Source organism: Ranitomeya imitator, chromosome 1 (genome assembly GCF_032444005.1).
Source record: "Ranitomeya imitator isolate aRanImi1 chromosome 1, aRanImi1.pri, whole genome shotgun sequence".
Classification (NCBI taxonomy): Eukaryota; Metazoa; Chordata; class Amphibia; order Anura; family Dendrobatidae; genus Ranitomeya; species Ranitomeya imitator.
The window spans coordinates 1218160395-1218180899 of NC_091282.1; the positions used below are offsets into that span (position 1 = coordinate 1218160395).

The 20505-nt window shown below is 46.6% G+C and overlaps 1 protein-coding gene across 2 annotated transcripts in view; it reads right to left on the minus strand.

Moving 5' to 3' along the window:
- Positions 1-19966, minus strand: part of LOC138657331 (PC-esterase domain-containing protein 1A-like) — a 47314-nt gene extending 27348 nt beyond the window's left edge. The window contains exons 1-2 of one of the 2 annotated variants that reach the window (XR_011317034.1): positions 19903-19966; positions 17609-17699 (exon numbers count right to left, since the gene is read on the minus strand). The gene's annotated coding sequence lies outside the window, so the exon portion shown is untranslated. The remainder of the gene's footprint in view (positions 1-17608; positions 17700-19902) is intronic. The other variant, XM_069745065.1, reaches the window with a different exon arrangement.
- Positions 19967-20505: the final 539 nt, after the last annotated feature.

A 20505-nucleotide genomic window follows, 5' to 3' on the forward strand; every position in this document is an offset into this window, starting at 1 on the left:
ACCAGCTGCCTGACCCCGAGAACCAACCTTTCCCATTTTACAGATAAATAATGGAAATACAGCGGGTATATAAGTGCACCTGGGCAGACCTAGAGAGCTTGGCGAGTGTGCGAAGGCAGGTGACGTCCTAGAACACATAATTAAGATACATACAGATGTGGCAAAGGACCAAGCATGGGGCATGGATGATAAGTCTGCCCGGTCCGGGGAGACGTACTGAGAATCACTAAAATAATGGGCTATAGTCTGTACTCCTGACTGACGTGACACAGCAGGAAGGAGAGTGTGGAGATGTACTTTGGCCGGATACAGCTGAAGTGGGCAGACATGGGGTAGAGTCCAATAAACCCACTTGATGTAAAATACTGGTAAATGCATTCAATGACGGTATGAACGAAGGCCTACAAGACACCGTACAGACAGCCAGACCTGAATGGAGAAATGTAAATCCAAAAGATCTCCTGAAGGTGGCTAAAGGAGATAAACAAACCAGGACAATAAGACGACCTGTCATGTATGCTGGAGCACAAGGGAAACAGTAGAGACGTAGTAAGGAGCCTAAGGACCTAGAAACAGTGAAGTGTTGGAATTGTGGAGAAAACGGACGCTGCGCCAACCAGTGCAGAAACCCTACAAAGGAGACTAAGCAGACCAATCTCCACCTCTTTCACCTTCAGACTAGGAAACTGACAACCCAGCGACAAATGTGTGCCCTGTCCTTGTCCCCCCAGGACCTGGTCCTGCCTTTATGACCAACATAACAATGCCGGGAGGGAAAGAGACAGAATTCTTGATTGACACTGGGGCAGCCGGGACTGTGGTACACGAAGACTTGATAATGCCAGACATGATTACTGACGAGACTGTGGAATGTGTGGGGGTAGGGGGACAAGCGACTGAAGCCCTAATGACTAAACAAATAAGAGGTGCTTACAAAACTTATTGTTAGTGACAAGATACCTATGAATTTGCTGGGAGCAGATATGTTGAGTGCTATCCAGGCCACCATACAGTACTCTCCTGAGGGTCCTACGGTCACAAGTCCCCTCTCAGATAAGCACCTGTGTAAGATTGCAGCAATGGTGTATATGACAAAAACAGTGAAAGTAACACCGGACACCAAAATGTCTGACAGGTGCCAGACACAATTTGGGCAAAGGGAAAAACTGATGTGGATCGGCTGCCCATCCCCCGGTCATGATAAAATTAAGTGAAGGAACCACTCCTCATTGTGTAAAGCAACACCCCTTAAGCCTAGCCAAATCAATGGCTCTGACCAGGGATAGTAAAGAGTATGTTAAGGCAGGGGTTCTAGTGCAGAGGTCTTTGTATCCCATTAAGAAAAAAAAAAGGACCCAAGGGTTCCCCTGACACTTACAGAATAGTTCCTGACTTAAAGGGAACCTGTCACCCCCAAAATCGATGGGGAGGTAAGCTCACCAGCATCAGGGGCTTATCTACAGCATTCTGTAATGCTGTAGATAAGCCCCCGATGTATCCTGAAAGATGAGAAAAATAGGTTAGATTATACTCACCCAGGGGAGGTCCGGTCAAATGGGTGTCTCAGGTCCGCTCCGGCGCCTCCCATCTTCATTCCATGATGTCTTCTTCTGGTCTTCACGCCGCGGCTGCAGCGCAGGCGTACTTTCTCTATCCTGTTGAGGGCAGAGCAAAGTACTGCAGTGCGCAGGCGCTGGGCCTCTCTGACCTTTCCGGCGCCTGCGCATTGCAGTACTTTGCTCTGCCCTCAACAGTGCAAAGTACTCCTGCGCCGGAGCCGCGGCGTGAAGACCAGAAAAGGACGTCATGGAATGAAGATGGGAGGCGCTGTTCCGGACCTGAGACACCCATCGGAGCAGGACCTCCCCTGGGTGAGTATAATCTAACGTCTTTTTCTCCTCTTTCAGGTAACATCGGCGGCTTATCTACAGCATTACAGCAGTGTTCCCCAACTCCGGTCCTCAAGAGCCACCAACAGGTCATGTTTTCAGGATTTCCTTAGTATTGCACAGGAGATAATTGCATCACCTGCATGGGCAATAATTCCATCACCTGTGCAATACTAAGGAAATCCTGAAAACATGACCTGTTGGTGGCTCTTGAGGACCGGAGTTGGGGACCACTGCATTACAGAATGCTGTAGATAAGCCTGTGATGACGGTGAGCTTACCTCACCATCGATTTTGGGGGTGACAGGTTCCCTTTAAGGGCTATTAATGATGTTACAGTGAGTGTGACCTCACTTGTCCCTAATCCTCACACCGTACGGTCACAGATCCCAGCGAGGGATCCTGGAGCAGCGGCAACCACCTCATCCAAAGATTGTACTATTACAGTACGTGGATGACCTCCTGCTCTGCTGCCCGGACCAGATGTCCTGCAGGGAAGCTAGTTTCCTTGCTATGATTTTTAGCAGAGAAGGGTTGTAAAGTCTCATGTGACAAATTACATTTTTGGGACATTGTATTGCCGAAGATACAAGACACCTGACTGAAGACAGACAACAGGCAGTTCAGAATCTCCCTTTGCCCAGGTCACACCGGCATCTACGCACTTTCCTAGGCTTGGTGACCTACTGTAGGCCTGGGATAAGGTCTGGTTCACAAATGATGCAACCACTCTGACTGCTTGTCATCAAACCCCTACAATCTCTCCCAAGAATGGATTCCTTCCATCCTCTCAAACTGCTCATTGTGTCAGCCCCGGTCTTAGGCATTCCCTACTATGATAAGCCATGTTTCTTGTTTTGCACAGAGCAGGTAGGACATGATACCACAGTACTGACACGGCAACGTGGAGGGAAAAAGAAACGAATAGCTTACTACTCCGCACAGACCCAGCGATTTGAGGGTGTCCTACGTGTGTCCGTGCTGTAAGAGATGCTGTATTACTGCTAGGCATGTGAGATCACACGGACTTTCTCCTTTGACAATTTGTTCCCCACGTGACAATAATGCCATACTCGTACAAGTTCAACCAAAACACCCATCTATGGCCAGGCAGCTCAGACTGGAATGTGCTCTAATACCAATTCCTGAATACCCTCAAAAGATATCTTCTGAATCCAGCCACCCTCCTGCCTGTGGATTCAGAAAAGGTGGAATTGGTGACGGCATTAGCAGGTGAAGAAGAGTACTGACATGACGCAGGGACATGGACTGCATAGAACTGATGAGTCAGGAAACAGTGGGTTTTACATATGTTCATGATGAACCTGTTCCTAATGCAGATTTTGGAGTTTTTTTTAGTAGATGTCTCCAGATACCACAAGGATGGGAGATCCTACACTGGATATGCAGTAGTATCCTCACATGAGGTCCTAATGCCGCTGCAGACATACATCAGCTGAATCCAGGTGATTGGTGGTCATACACAGACACGCGAGAAGGAGCCTAGATCCACGGTTTGACGGCCCGTTCCAAGTCCAGCTGACCACATCCACCTCAGTGAAAACCCACCTGGATCTTTGCCAGTCACTGCAGAAAGGTCACTTTGCCGGCACAATGACTGTTCTCCTAAACCTTGCTGGCAGTGGCAGGATTATTGCACTCTACAGAGACACTGGATAAACTCTTAAAATGTTGACTGGGACAACAAACTTATTCAACATCATGCTCTTCTTCTAGACAACAAGGAAGGACAAAAACCAAAAGGACTGTTGGATCTGTAGAGACAGCCCAGTATCTGCAAGGACTATGCCATACAGTTGTGGCCAAAAGTATTGACACCCCTGCAATTCTGTCAGATAATACTCCGTTTCTTCCTGAAAATGATTGCAATCACAAATTCTTTGGTATTATTATCTTCATTTAATTTGTCTTAAATGAAAAAACACAAAAGAGATTGAAGCAAAAAGCAAAACATTGATTATTTCACACAAAACTCCAAAAATGGGCCAGACAAAAGTATTGGCACCCTCAGCCTAATACTTGGTTGCACAACCTTTAGCCAAAATAACTGCGACCAACCGCTTCCGGTAACCATCAATGAGTTTCTTACAATGCTCTGCTGGAATTTTAGACCATTCTTCTTTGGCAAACTGCTCCAGGTCCCTGATATTTGAAGGCTGCCTTCTCCAAACTGCCATTTTTAGATCTCTCCACAGGTGTTCTATGGGATTCAGGTCTGGACTCATTGCTGGCCACCTTAGAAGTCTCCAGTGCTTTCTCTCAAACCATTTTCTAGTGCTTTTTGAAGTGTGTTTTGGGTCATTGTCCTGCTGGAAGACCCATGACCTCTGAGGGAGACCCAGCTTTCTCACACTGGGCCCTACATTATGCTGCAAAATTTGTTGGTAGTCTTCAGACTTCATAATGCCATGCACACGGTCAAGGAGTCCAGTGCCAGAGGCAGCAAAGCAACCCCAAAACATCAGGGAACCTCCGCCATGTTTGACTGTAGGGACCGTGTTCTTTTCTTTGAATGACTCTTTTTTTCTCCTGTAAACTCTATGTTGATGCCTTTGCCCAAAAAGCTCTACTTTTGTCTCATCTGACCAGAGAACATTCTGCCAAAACGTTTTAGGCTTTTTCAGGTAAGTTTTGGCAAACTCCCGCCTGGCTTTTTTATGTCTCGGGGTAAGAAGTGGGGTGTTCCTGGGTCTCCTACCATACAGTCCCTTTTCATTCAGACGCCGACGGATAGTACGGGTTGACAATGTTGTACCCTTGGACTGCAGGGCAGCTTGAACTTGTTTGGATGTTAGTCGAGGTTCTTTATCCAACATCCGCACAATCTTGCGTTGAAATCTCTTGTCAATTTTTCTTTTCCGTCCACATCTAGGGAGGTTAGCCACAGTGCCATGGGCTTTACACTTCTTGATGACACTGCGCACGGTAGACACAGGAACATTCAGGTCTTTGGAGATGGACTTGTAGCCTTGAGATTGCTCATGCTTCCTCACAATTTGGGTTCTCAAGTCCTCAGACAGTTCTTTGGTCTTCTTTCTTTTCTCCATGCTCAATGTGGTACACACACAAGGACACAGGACAGAGGTTGAGTCAACTTTAATCCATGTCAACCGGCTGCAAGTGTGATATAGTTATTGCCAACACCTGATAGGTGCCACAGGTAAGTTACAGGTGCTGTTAATTACACTAATTAGAGAAGCATCACATGATTTTTCGAACAGTGCCAATACTTTTGTCCACCCCCATTTTTATGTTTGGTGTGGAATTATATCCAATTTGGCTTTAGGACAATTCTTTTTGTGTTTTTTCATTTAAGACAAATTAAATGAAGATAATAATAACAAAGAATTTGTGTTTGCAATCATTTTCAGGAAGAAACTGAGTATTATCTGAGAGAATTGCAGGGGTGTCAATACTTTTGGCCACAACTGTACTTAGCCTTACCTCTGCAGCTATGAAAGGTATTAACACCACACTACACAAGCGACAAGGGCCCGGACTCTGACACGCGAAGAGGGCCTGGACTCCAACTTTCCAGGTTCCTCATGAGACTAACACAATGCAGATTTTATAATTTTATTATGTAGCTGTAAAAGCGCTGATATATATGCATTACCCGAGCTATTGAATAGTGTATGTGTAAGAAAAAAATCTAAGGTGGAACCTTCCATAGTGTATCATAGACCCCGGATAACCACTGCTGATGGGGGAAGTGAGTGTCCACACTGAGGGTGGGTGGGCGAAGCAGGTAGGAAGCCCCCTTATGGGAACTAGACCCATGAGACAGCAGCTCCTTTGTGGACATCACCTGAACCTGTGGCGAAAGGTTATAGCATTTACAAAAGGGGGAAATGGAAATAGAAGGGTTAATGCTTCTCCTTCTTTTGCTAGAATTTGTTTTTATATTGTTGTAGCCTAAGTCTCCGATTCAAGGATTTTATACTTCTTATCTCACATGAAAGGTCTTCAAGAGTCTGAAGGAACAGATTCTGGGTACATGGTAAATGAAGGTCAGCATGACCAGGGGAACAGGAGAGCAGGGCCTACAGGAGAGCAGGGCCTACAGGAGAGCAGGGCCTACAGGAGAGCAGGGCCTACAGGAGAGCAGGGCCTACAGGAGAGCAGGGCCTACAGGAGTTACAGGGGTCACAGGGCCTACAGGAGTTACAGGGCCTACAGGAGTTACAGGGCCTACAGGGCTGTAAGTGGGATAAAATACGGCATTCTTGGGTGAATAAATAGAAAAGTGATTTGTTCACAACCTGTTGGCTTCTCCGAGCGCTCGTTATTTTAGGGTGTAATCTCTTAATTATTCCTCACTGGTGATCCGACATATCTGAGTATGGGTCAGAACAAGACAGCTACAACCATATGCACACACTGGAGCAGGCAGTACACATATATATTTATACACACACACACACACACACATATATACACACAGTACAGACCAAAAGTTTGGACACACCTTCTCATTTAGAGATTTTTCTGTATTTTCATGACTATGAAAATTGTACATTCACACTGAAGGCATCAAAACTATGAATTAACACATGTGGAATTATATACTTAACAAAAAAGTGTGAAACAGCTGAAATTATGTCTTATATTGTAGGATCTTCACAGTAGCCACCTTTTGGTTTGATGACTGCTTTGCACACTCTTGGCATTCTCTTGATGAGTTTCAAGAGGTAGTCACCGGGAATGGTCTTCCAACAATCTTGAAGGAGTTCCCAGAGATGCTTAGCACTTGTTGGCCCTTTTGCCTTCACTCTTCGGTCCAGCTCATCCCAAACCATCTCGATTGGGTTCAGGTCTGGTGAGTGTGGAGGCCAGGTCATCTGGCGTAGCACCCCATCACTCTCCTTCCTGGTCAAATAACCCTTACACATCCTGGAGGTGTGTTTGGGGTCATTGTCCTGTTGAAAAATAAATGATGGTCCAACTAAACGCAAACCGGATGGAATAGCATGCTGCTGCAAGATGCTGTGGTAGCCATGCTGGTTCAATGTGCCTTCAATTTTGAATAAATCCCCAACAGTGTCACCAGCAAAGCCCCCCCACACCATCACACCTCCTCCTCCATGCTTCACGGTGGGAACCAGGCATGTAGAGTCCATCCATTCACCATTTTCTGCTTCGCACAAAGACACGGTGGTTGGAACCAAAGATCTCAAATTTGGAGTCATCAGACCAAAGCACAGATGTCCACTGGTCTAATGTCCATTCCTTCTGATCTTTAGCCCAAACAAGTCTCTTCTGCTTGTTGCCCGTCCTTAGCAGTGGTTTCCTAGCAGCTATTTTACCATGAAGGCCTGCTGCACAAAGTCTCCTCTTAACAGTTGTTGTAGAGATGTGTCTGCTGCTAGAACTCTGTGTGGCATTGACCTGGTCTCTAATCTGAGCTGCTGTTAACCTGCGATTTCTGAGGCTGGTGACTCGGATAAACTTATCCTCAGAAGCAGAGGTGACTCTTGGTCTTCCTTTCCTGGGGCGGTCCTCATGTGAGCCAGTTTCTTTGTAGCGCTTGATTGTTTTTGCCACTGCACTTGGGGACACTTTCAAGCTATGTGCACATGTTCAGGTTTTTTCGCGTTTTTTTCGCGGTTTTTCGCTGTAAAAACGCTATAAAAACGCATACATTATGTATTCTATCATTTAGAATGCATTCTGCATGTTATGTGCACATGGATACGTTTTTTTCCGTGAAAAAACGCATCGCGGTAAAAAAATGAGCATGTTCATTATTTTTGCGGATTTTCTGCGTTTTTTCCCGTAATTCTATGCATTTGGGAAAAAACGCACCAAAAACGTGTCAAAAACGCGGTAAAAACGCATGCGGATTTCTGGCAGAAATGTCCAGTTTTTGTCAGGAAAATTTCTGCAAGAAATCCTGACGTGTGCACATACCCTCAAAGTTTTTCCCAATTTTTCGGACTGACTGACCTTCATTTCTTAAAGTAATGATGGCCACTCGTTTTTCTTTACTTAGAATTTGTATTATGGCAAGAAAAAAGCAGCTAACAGTCTATTCAGTAGGATTATCAGCTGTGGATCCACCAGACTTCTGCTCAACACAACTGATGGACCCAACGCCATTTATAAGGCAAGAAATCCCACTTATTACACCTGACAGGGCGCACCTGTGAAGTGAAAACCATTCCCGGTGACTACCTCTTGAAGCTCATCAAGAGAATGCCAAGAGTGTGCAAAGCAGTCATCAAAGCAAAAGGTGACTACTTTGAAGAACCTAGAATATAAGACATAATTTCAGTTGTTTCACACTTTTTTGTTAAGTATATAATTCCACATGTGTTAATTCATACTTTTGATGCCTTCAGTGTGAATTTACAATTTTCATAGTCATGAAAATACAGAAAAATCTTTAACCCCTATCTGACCTCGGACGGGATAGTACGTCCGAGGTCAGCTCCCCTGCTTTGATGCAGGGCTCCGGCAGTGAGCGCGCATCAAAGCCGGGACATGTCAGCTGTTTTGAACAGCTGACATGTGCCCGCAATAGGTGCGGGCAGAATCGCGATCTGCCCGCACCTATTAACTAGTTAAATGCCGCTGTCAATCGCAGACAGCGGCATTTAACTACCGCATGTGGCCGGGCGGCCGGAAATGACGGCATCGCCGACCCCCGTCACATGATCGGGGGTCGGTGATGCGTCTCCATTGTAACCATAGAGGTCCTAGAGACCTCTATGGTTACTGATGACCGGTGGCTGTGAGCGCCACCCTGTGGTCGGCGCTCACAGCACACCTCCATTTCTGCTACATAGCAGCGATCATCAGATCGCTGCTATGTAGCAGAGCCGATCGTGCTGTGCCTGCTTCTAGCCTCCCATGGAAGCTATTGAAGCATGGCAAAAGTAAAAAAAAGTAAAAAAAATGTGAAAAAAATAAAAAAAAATATATAAAAGTTTAAATCACCCCCCTTTTGCCCCAATCAAAATAAATCAATAAAAAAAAAAATTAAATCTACACATATTTGGTATCGCCGCACTCAGAATCGCCCGATCTATCAATTAAAAAAAAGCATTAACCTGATCACTAAACGGCGTAGTGAGAAAAAAATTCGAAACGCCAGAATTACGTTTTTTAGGTCGCCGCGACATTGCATTAAAATGCAATAACGGGCGATCAAAAGAACGTATCTGCACCAAAACGCCATCATGAAAAACGTCATCTCTGCACGCAAAAAATAAGCCCTCAACCGACCCCAGATCACGAAAAATGGAGACGCTACGAGTATCGGAAAATGGCGCAATTTTTTTTTTTTTTTTTTTAGCAAAGTTTGGAATTTTTTTTCATCATTTAGATAAAAAATAACCTAGTCATGTTTGGTGTCTATGAACTCGTAATGACCTGGAGAATCATAATGGCAGGTCAGTTTTAGCATTTAGTGAACCTAGCAAAAAAGCCAAACAAAAAACAAGTGTGGGATTGCACTTTTTTTGCAATTTCACCGCACTTGGAATTTTTTTTCCCGTTTTCTAGTACACGACATGCTAAAACCAATGATGTCGTTCAAAAGTACAACTTGTCCCGCAAAAAATAAGCCCTCACATGGCCAAATTGACGGAAAAAAACGAACACGGAAAAACGAAAAATCCCAAGGTCATGAAGGGGTTAAATGAGGTGTGTCCAAACTTTCGGTCTGTACTGTATATACATAATTGGTCTAAGGGTCACTTCTGTCTGTCTTTCTGTCCTTCTGTCACAGTTATTCATTCGCTGATTGGTCTAGGCAGCTGCCTGTCATGGCTGCCGCGACCAATCAGCGACGGGCACAGTCCGATTAGTCCCTCTCCTACTCCCCTGCACTCACTGTCCGCCGCCCGCTCCGTAATCCCGTCCACTCACCGCTCACACAGGGTTAATGGCAGCGGTAACGGCCCACTGTGTAACGCACTCCGTTACCGCTGCTATTAACCCTGTGTGTCCCCAACTATTTACTATTGATGCTGCCTATGCAGCATCAATAGTAAAAATAGGTCATGTTAAAAATAATTTAAAAAAAACAAAAAACCTGCTATACTCGCCCTCCGCCGCCTTTCTCGCTCCTCGCCACGCTCCCGGGACCGCTCCATTGCAAGCTGCAGCTTCCGGTCCCAGGGCTGGTGTGCGACAAGGACCTGCCGTGACGTCACGGTCATGTGACCGCAATGTCATCATAGGTCCTGCTCACACCAGCCCTGGAACCGGAAGCTGCCGCTTGCAATGGAGCGATCCCGGGAGCGTGGCGAGGAGCGAGAAAGGCGGCGGAGGGTGAGTATAGCAGGACTTCAACGGGCCTTCGGAAGGTGAGTATGTGTTTATTTTTTTTTTTTTTGAGTCTCTCTACTACGTGGCTCTGTGCTGGGCAATATACCACGTGGCTCTGGTATATACTATGTGGCTGGGCAATACATGACTAGGCAATATACTACGTGGCTGGGCAATATACTACGTGGCTGGGCAATATACTACGTGGCTGGGCACTATACTACGTGGCTGGGCACTATACTACGTGGCTGGGCAATATACTACGTGGCTGGGCAATATACTACGTGACTGGGCAATATACTACGTGGCTGGGCAATATACTACGTGGCTGGGCAATATACTACGTGGACATACATATTCTAGAATACCCGATGCATTAGAATTGGGCCACCATCTAGTATATATATCCCCTCTGTACCAGTCTGTCACTGTAAATTTGTTTACTGTAAATGATATCTATAACTCTGTACGTAACCCTTTCTCATGTACAGCACCATGGAATCAATGGTGCTATATAAATAAATAATAATAATAGATAGACCCACACAGGAGCGGCAGTACACAGTATATTATATATATATATACACACACAGGACACAGTATATACACAGGAGCAGGCAGTACACAGTGTGTATATATATATATATATATATATATATATATATATATATATATATATATATATATATATAGTGTATACTGTGTGCATGTACTGTGTGTATATAGTGTATACTGTGTGTATATATAGTGTACAGTGTATTTATATATGTATACTGTGTGTGTGTGTGTCTATATATATTATCTAATATATAATTGCCTAGAATACTACTTCCTGCTAATGTCCGGAGATAAGTGACGTCAACAGTGTCCAGTGTCTGATTGGTTGCCGCCTGCTGCGAGCGACCAATCAGAAACGTGCCGTACTGTGACACACTCCGCCCGCCATTTTGGTGTGATTTTTGAATTTTTACCTCACAGCAAGTTTCTACTGCGTGGAGGCGGCCCAGTGACGTTGCTCTTCAAGCTCCTGCCGAATTTCAAGTATATATGGATTCTAGACTCCCGATTCTTTAGAATCGGGCTGCCATCTAGTCTATTTAGATTTCCGTATAATAGGTTGATTACCACTCTTGTCTGTGTTGAAATTTATATATATATATATATATATTAGCTGAAGAGCCCGGCGTTGCCTGGGCATAGTAAATATCTGTGGTTAGTTATAGCACCTTACTTTTTCCCCCTCACTCCTCTCATTCCCCCCTAACACTTGTCATTTCGACCTCACATCTGTCATTTTCCGATCACTCCACTATTTTCCCTCACTCCTCTCATTTTGCACTCACACCTTTTCATTTTCACCTCAGTATATACATGTTTGTCATCTCCCTTATATATAGTATACATCTGTATGTCATCTCCTGTATATAGTATATACCTGTATGTCATCTCCTGTATATAGTATATACCTGTATGTCATCTCCCCTGTATATAGTATATACCTGTATGTCATCTCCTGTATATAGTATATACCTGTATGTCATCTCCTGTATATAGTATATACCTGTATGTCATCTCCCCTGTATATAGTATATACCTGTATGTCATCTCCTGTATATAGTATATACCTGTATGTCATCTCCTGTATATAGTATATACCTGTATGTCATCTCCCCTGTATATAGTATATACCTGTATGTCATCTCCCCTGTATATAGTATATACCTGTATGTCATCTCCCCTGTATATAGTATATACCTGTATGTCATCTTATATAAATAGCATATACCTGTATGTCATCTCCTGTATATACCTGTAGGTCATCTGCTCCTGTATATAGTATATACCCGTGTGTCATCTCCCTTATATATAGTATACATCTGTATGTCATCTCCTGTATATAGTATATACCTGTATGTCATCTCCCCTGTATATAGTATATACCTGTATGTCATCTTCTATATATAGCATATACCTGTATGTCATCTCCTGTATATACCTGTAGGTCATCTGCTCCTGTATATAGTATATACCTGTGTGTCATCTCCTCCTGTATATAGTATGTACCTGTATGTCATCTCCTCCTCTATATAGTATATACCTGTGTGTCATCTCTCCTGTATATAGTATATATCTGTGTGTCATCTCCCCTGTATATAGTATATACCTGTGTGTCATCTCGGTTATGTTTGCTAATGACAGGTGTTATGAAGGCAATCCAGAAACACAGTGTGCTTAGCGATCAGAGCGCACACAGTGATCTGACAAATACCCAAAAATACAAGAACGAGCTCTGAGACGTGGAAACTCTGTAGACTGCACACCTGATCCTATCCTAAACACAACTAAAAGCGGCTGTGGATTGCGCCTAACAACTACCTAGGCAACTCGGCACAGCCTAAGAAACTAGCTAGCCTGAAGATAGAAAAATAGGCCTGACTTGCCCCAGAGAAATTCCCCAAAGGAAAAGGCAGCCCCCCACATATAATGACTGTGAGTAAGATGAAAAGACAAAACGTAGGGATGAAATAGATTCAGCAAAGTGGGGCCCGATATTCTAGGACAGAGCGAGGACAGTAAAGCGAACTTTGCAGTCTACAAAAAACCCTAAAGCAAAACCACGCAAAGGGGGCAAAAAAAACCCACCGTGCCGAACTAACGGCACGGCGGTACACCCTTTGCGTCTCAGAGCTTCCAGCAAAACAAAAGACAAGCTGGACAGAAAAAAGCAACAAAAAAAAACAAAAAGCACTTAGCTATAAAGAGCAGCAGGTCACAGGAACAATCAGGAGAAGCTCAGATCCAACACTGAAACATTGACAAGGAGCAAGGATAGCAGCATCAGGCGGAGTTAAGCAATGAAGCAGTTAACGAGCTCACCAGAACACCTGAGGGAGGAAGCTCAGAGGCTGCAGTACCACTTGTGACCACAGGAGTGAATTCAGCCACAGAATTCACAACACATCTCTTCCTGTATTAGACCTCGTTCACACGTTATTTGCTCAGTATTTTCACCTCAGTATATACATGTTTGTCATCTCCCTTATATATAGTATACATCTGTATGTCATCTCCTGTATATAGTATATACAGTGGGGCAAAAAAGTATTTAGTCAGTCAGCAATAGTGCAAGTTCCACCACTTAAAAACATGAGAGGCGTCTGTAATTTACATCATAGGTAGACCTCAACTATGGGAGACAAACTGAGAAAAAAAAATCCAGAAAATCACATTGTCTGTTTTTTTTAACATTTTATTTGCATATTATGGTGGAAAATAAGTATTTGGTCAGAAACAAACAGTCAAGATTTCAGGCTCTCACAGACCTGTAACTTCTTCTTTAAGAGTCTCCTCTTTCCTCCACTCATTACCTGTAGTAATGGCACCTGTTTAAACTTGTTATCAGTATAAAAAGATACCTGTGCACACCCTCAAACAGTCTGACTCCAAACTCCACTATGGTGAAGACCAAAGAGCTGTCAAAGGACACCAGAAACAAAATTGTAGCCCTGCACCAGGCTGGGAAGACTGAATCTGCAATAGCCAACCAGCTTGGAGTGAAAAAATCAACTGTGGGAGCAATAATTAGAAAATGGAAGACATACAAGACCACTGATAATCTCCCTCGATCTGGGGCTCCACGCAAAATCCCACCCCGTGGGGTCAGAATGATCACAAGAACGGTGAGCAAAAATCCCAGAACCACGCGGGGGGACCTAGTGAATGAACTGCAGAGAGCTGGGACCAATGTAACAAGGCCTACCATAAGTAACACACTACGCCACCATGGACTCAGATCCTGCAGTGCCAGACGTGTCCCACTGCTTAAGCCAGTACATGTCCGGGCCCGTCTGAGGTTTGCTAGAGAGCATTTGGATGGTCCAGAGGAGTTTGGGGAGAATGTCCTATGGTCTGATGAAACCAAACTGGAACTGTTTGGTAGAAACACAACTTGTCGTGTTTGGAGGAAAAAGAATACTGAGTTGCATCCATCAAACACCATACCTACTGTAAAGCATGGTGGTGGAAAGATCATGCTTTGGGGCTGTTTCTCTGCAAAGGGGCCAGGACGACTGATCCGGGTACATTAAAGAATGAATGGGGCCATGTATCGTGAGATTTTGAGTGCAAACCTCCTTCCATCAGCAAGGGCATTGAAGATGAAACGTGGCTGGGTCTTTCAACATGACAATGATCCAAAGCACACCGCCAGGACAACGAAGGAGTGGCTTCGTAAGAAGCATTTCAAGATCCTGGAGTGGCCTAGCCAGTCTCCAGATCTCAACCCTATAGAAAACCTTTGGAGGGAGTTGAAAGTCCGTTTTGCCAAGCGAAAAGCCAAAAACATCACTGCTCTAGAGGAGATCTGCATGGAGGAATGGGCCAACATACCAACAACAGTGTGTGGCAACCTTGTGAAGACTTACAGAAAACGTTTGACCTCTGTCATTGCCAACAAAGGATATATTACAAAGTATTGAGATGAAATTTTGTTTCTGACCAAATACTTATTTTCCACCATAATATGCAAATAAAATGTTAAAAAAACAGACAATGTGATTTTCTGGATTTTTTTTTCTCAGTTTGTCTCCCATAGTTGAGGTCTACCTATGATGTAAATTACAGACGCCTCTCATCTTTTTAAGTGGTGGATCTTGCACTATTGCTGACTGACTAAATACTTTTTTGCCCCACTGTACCTGTATGTCATCTCCCCTGTATATAGTATATACCTGTATGTCATCTTCTATATATAGCATATACCTGTATGTCATCTCCTGTATATACCTGTAGGTCATCTGCTCCTGTATATAGTATATACCCGTGTGTCATCTCCCTTATATATAGTATACATCTGTATGTCATCTCCTGTATATAGTATATACCTGTATGTCATCTCCCCTGTATATAGTATATACCTGTATGTCATCTTCTATATATAGCATATACCTGTATGTCATCTCCTGTATATACCTGTAGGTCATCTGCTCCTGTATATAGTATATACCTGTGTGTCATCTCCTCCTGTATATAGTATGTACCTGTATGTCATCTCCTCCTCTATATAGTATATACCTGTGTGTCATCTCTCCTGTATATAGTATATATCTGTGTGTCATCTCCCCTGTATATAGTATATACCTGTGTGTCATCTCTTCCTGTATTAGACCTCGTTCACACGTTATTTGCTCAGTATTTTTACCTCAGTATTTGTAAGCTAAATTGGCAGCCTGATAAATCCCCAGCCAACAGGAAGCCCATGTGACAGGTTAGTGTAGCAAGTTGTGTGCAGCAAGTTTTGCGCATGGCGAGTTTTATGTGTGGTGCCTTTTGAGTATGTGCAAGTTTTGTGTGAGGCGACTTTTGCATGTGTTGCAACTTTTGTGCATGTGGCAATTTTTCCGCGTGTGCAAGTTTTGCATGTGGCGAGTTTCCCATGAGGTGAGTTTTGCACTTGTGGCAAGTTTTGCGTGAGCCTAGTATTTGCATGTGGCGAGTTTTGCGCGTGGTGAGTTTTGAGCGCCGACTTTTGTGTTTCGACTTTTATGTGGTGAGGTTGGTGTATGTGTGGTGAAATGTGTGCTGAGGGTAATATGTGTTCAAGCACGTGGTAGTGTGTGGCACCTTTTGTGTGTGGCACATTTTGTGTGTGGTAAGTATCCCATGTCGGGGCCCCACCTTAGCAACTGTACGGTATATACTCTTTGGCGCCATCGCTCTCACTCTTTACTTCCCCCTTGTTCACATCTGGCAGCTGTCAATTTGCCTCCAACACTTTTCCTTTCACTTTTTTCCCATTATGTAGATAGGGGCAAAAATTGTTTGGTGAATTGGAAAGCGCGGGGTTAAAATTTCGCCTCACAACATAGCCTATGACGCTCTCAGGGTCCAGACGTGTGACTGTGCAAAATTTTGTGGCTGCAGCTGCGATGGTGCAGATGCCAATCCCGGACACACACACACATTCAGATATATATATATACACAATTGTCTAAGGATCACTTCCGTCTGTCCTCCTGTCACGGATATTCATTGGTCGTGGCCTCTGTCTAGCATGGAAATCCAAGTCGCTGATTGGTCGTGGCTGTTTTGCGGCAACCAATCAGCGACAGGCACAGTCCGGAAGAAAATGGCCGCTCTATACTCCCCACAGTCACTGTCCCCGGCGCTCCGCTCCCCGCAGTCACTGTCCCCGGCGCTCCGCTCCCCGCAGTCACTGTCCCCGGCGCTCCGCTCCCCACAGTCACTGTCCCCGGCGCTCCGCTCCCCGCAGTCAGTGTCCCCGGCGCAAAGCATCCTGGGAACGAAAGATGGCAGCAGCCGCTCGCCCATCTGCACAGCGCCGTTGGATCCCAGGAAGCGGAGAGACGGGACGCTGAGGAGCAGCGACCAGAATGGTGAGTATGTTCAACTACAAGGGGCCCTCGGATCGTTAGGTGAGTATGTTTATTTTTAAATTTTTTAACCTGTGACATACGTGGCTCGGTAATATAGTACGTCACTGGGCAATATACTACGTGGCTGGGCAATATACTACGTGGCTGGGCAATATACTACGTGGCTGGGCAATATACTACGTGACTGGGCAATATACTACGTGGCTGGGCAATATACTACGTGGCTGGGCAATATCCTATGACTGGGCAATATACTACGTGGCTGGGCAATATACTACGTGGCTGGGCAATATACTACGTGACTGGGCAATATACTACGTGGCTGGGCAATATACTACGGGGACATGCATATTCTAGAATACCCGATGCGTTAGAATCGGGCCACCATCTAATATATATATATATATATATATATATATATATATATATATATATATATATATATATATATATATATATATATATATATATATATATATACATACATATATATATACATATATATATACACACACACACAGTATACATACACATACACACACACAGTATCTATAATATAACGCTGGGAGCGTCACTCTGTCCGAAGCCTTAATAGACTGCGCAGGCGCGACGCTCCCAGCGTTACATTATAGATGCCGCCGAGAGCAGGGGGTCGAGAGCACGGGGAGATGCCGCCGAGAGCAGGGGGTCGGGAGTACGGGGAGATGCCGCCGAGAGCAGGGGGTCGGGAGCACGGGGGCGCCGTATGTGCGCCCGGCACAGAAAGTTTTTACTTACGCCAGTTCCGGCGCCATTGTCTTTCTCCTCCTGGTGCCGGAATCGGCGCCTGCGCAGTACGCGCTTTCCGGTGCCATTTTATTGAAGACACACTGCAGTGTCTTCAATAAAATGGCGCCGGAAAGCGCGTACTGCGCAGGCGCCGATTCCGGCACCAGGAGAAGCAAGACAATGGCGCCGGAACTGGCGTAAGTAACAAATTGCTGTGCCATGAGGCTGTGGCACTTCATGCCACAGCCATTTGTTACTTACGGCATTTCCACCGCCAATATCTTTCTCCTCCTGCTGCTGGAATCGGCGCCGGCGCAGTCCGCGCTTTCCTGCGCCATTTTCTTGAAGACACCTGCAGTGGAGCCGGACGATAGGTGAGTATGGTATTTTTTTTTTTTTTATATGGCAGCAGCATACGGGGGCATATAATACAATAGCGGCGCAGGATGGCAGCAGCACATGACAGAACGGACGCAGGATGGCAGCAGCACATGACAGAACGGGCGCAGGATGGCAGCAGCACATGACAGAACGGGCGCAGGATGGCAGCAGCACATGACAGAACGGGCGCAGGATGGCAGCAGCACATGACAGAACGGGCGCAGGATGGCAGCAGCACATGACAGAACGGACGCAGGATGGCAGCAGCACATGACAGAACGGGCGCAGGATGGCAGCAGCACATGACAGAACGGGCGCAGGATGGCAGCAGCACATGACAGAACGGGCGCAGGATGGCAGCAGCACATGACAGAACGGGCGCAGGATGGCAGCAGCACATGACAGAACGGACGCAGGATGGCAGCAGCACATGACAGAACGGACGCAGGATGGCAGCAGCACATGACAGAACGGGCGCAGGATGGCAGCAGCACATGACAGAACGGGCGCAGGATGGCAGCAGCACATGACAGAACGGGCGCAGGATGGCAGCAGCACATGACAGAACGGGCGCAGGATGGCAGCAGCACATGACAGAACGGGCGCAGGATGGCAGCAGCACATGACAGAACGGGCGCAGGATGGCAGCAGCACATGACAGAACGGGCGCAGGATGGCAGCAGCACATGACAGAACGGGCGCAGGATGGCAGCAGCACATGACAGAACGGGCGCAGGATGGCAGCAGCACATGACAGAACGGGCGCAGGATGGCCGCAGCACATGACAGAACGGGCGCAGGATGGCAGCAGCACATGACAGGACGGGCGCAGGATGGCAGCAGCACATGACAGAACGGGCGCAGGATGGCAGCAGCACATGACAGGACGGGCGCAGGATGGCAGCAGCACATGACAGAACGGGCGCAGGATGGCAGCAGCACATGACAGAACGGGCGCAGGATGGCAGCAGCACATGACAGAACGGAGGCGCAGGATGGCAGCAGCACATGACAGAACGGGCGCAGGATGGCAGCAGCACATGACAGAACGGACGCAGGATGGCAGCAGCACATGACAGGACGGGCGCAGGATGGCAGCAGCACATGACAGAACGGGCGCAGGATGGCAGCAGCACATGACAGGACGGGCGCAGGATGGCAGCAGCACATGACAGAACGGGCGCAGGATGGCAGCAGCACATGACAGAACGGGCGCAGGATGGCAGCAGCACATGACAGAACGGGCGCAGGATGGCAGCAGCACATGACAGGACGGGCGCAGGATGGCAGCAGCACATGACAGAACGGGCGCAGGATGGGAGCAGCACATGACAGAACGGGCGCAGGATGGGAGCAGCACATGACAGAACGGGCGCAGGATGGCAGCAGCACATGACAGAACGGGCGCAGGATGGCAGCAGCACATGACAGGACGGGCGCAGGATGGCAGCAGCACATGACAGAACGGGCGCAGGATGGGAGCAGCACATGACAGAACGGGCGCAGGATGGGAGCAGCACATGACAGAACGGGCGCAGGATGGCAGCAGCACATGACAGAACGGGCGCAGGATGGCAGCAGCACATGACAGGACGGGCGCAGGATGGCAGCAGCACATGACAGAACGGGCGCAGGATGGGAGCAGCACATGACAGAACGGGCGCAGGATGGGAGCAGCACATGACAGAACGGGCGCAGGATGGCAGCAGCACATGACAGAACGGGCGCAGGATGGCAGCAGCACATGACAGGACGGGCGCAGGATGGCAGCAGCACATGACAGAACGGGCGCAGGATGGGAGCAGCACATGACAGAACGGGCGCAGGATGGGAGCAGCACATGACAGAACGGGCGCAGGATGGCAGCAGCACATGACAGAACGGGCGCAGGATGGGAGCAGCACATGACAGAACGGGCGCAGGATGGCAGCAGCACATGATGGAGACCATATACCAATATAAATGCTCACCACCCGGGCGTAGAACGGGTTCAATAGCTAGTGTATATATATATATATATATACACACACACAGTATACACTATATACACACACAGAATACAGTATACACACACAGTATACACACTATATACAGTATATATATACACACACAGTATATATATATACACACACACACCATACACTATATATATATACACACACTCAGCTCCTCACTTTATCTCGGCTCCTCGTGCGTTGATCTCGGTCCCGCGCAGTCACAGTCTCCACTCACAACTGCAGCTCCGCCCAATGGTGTGACTCCGCCCACAGCTAGCCCGCCTTTTTAATTGGCTGAGATCTAAAGGTGGCACGCCCATAACGGTGCATTGAAGGAGGAGCCACGTTCTAAGTGACATGAATGGCAGTGAGGGGCGTGTCCTCTGCTATTTATTAATTGGATTTTTAATTGCCGTCATCAGGTGCAGAGGAGTGAGGACAGTCATGTGGGAGGAGCGAGCGCGGAGGATGCTGGGACATGTAGTGCGGAGGATGCTGGGACATGTAGTGCGGAGGATGCTGGGACATGTAGTGCTGAGGATGCTGGGACATGTAGTGCGGAGGATGCTGGGACATGTAGTGCGGAGGATGCTGGGACATGTAGTGCGGAGGATGCCGGGACATGTAGTGCGGAGGATGCCGGGACATGTAGTGCTGAGGATGCCGGGACATGTAGTGCGGAGGATGCCGGGACATGTAGTGCTGAGGATGCCGGGACATGTAGTGCGGAGGATGCCGGGACATGTAGTGCTGAGGATGCCGGGACATGTAGTGCGGAGG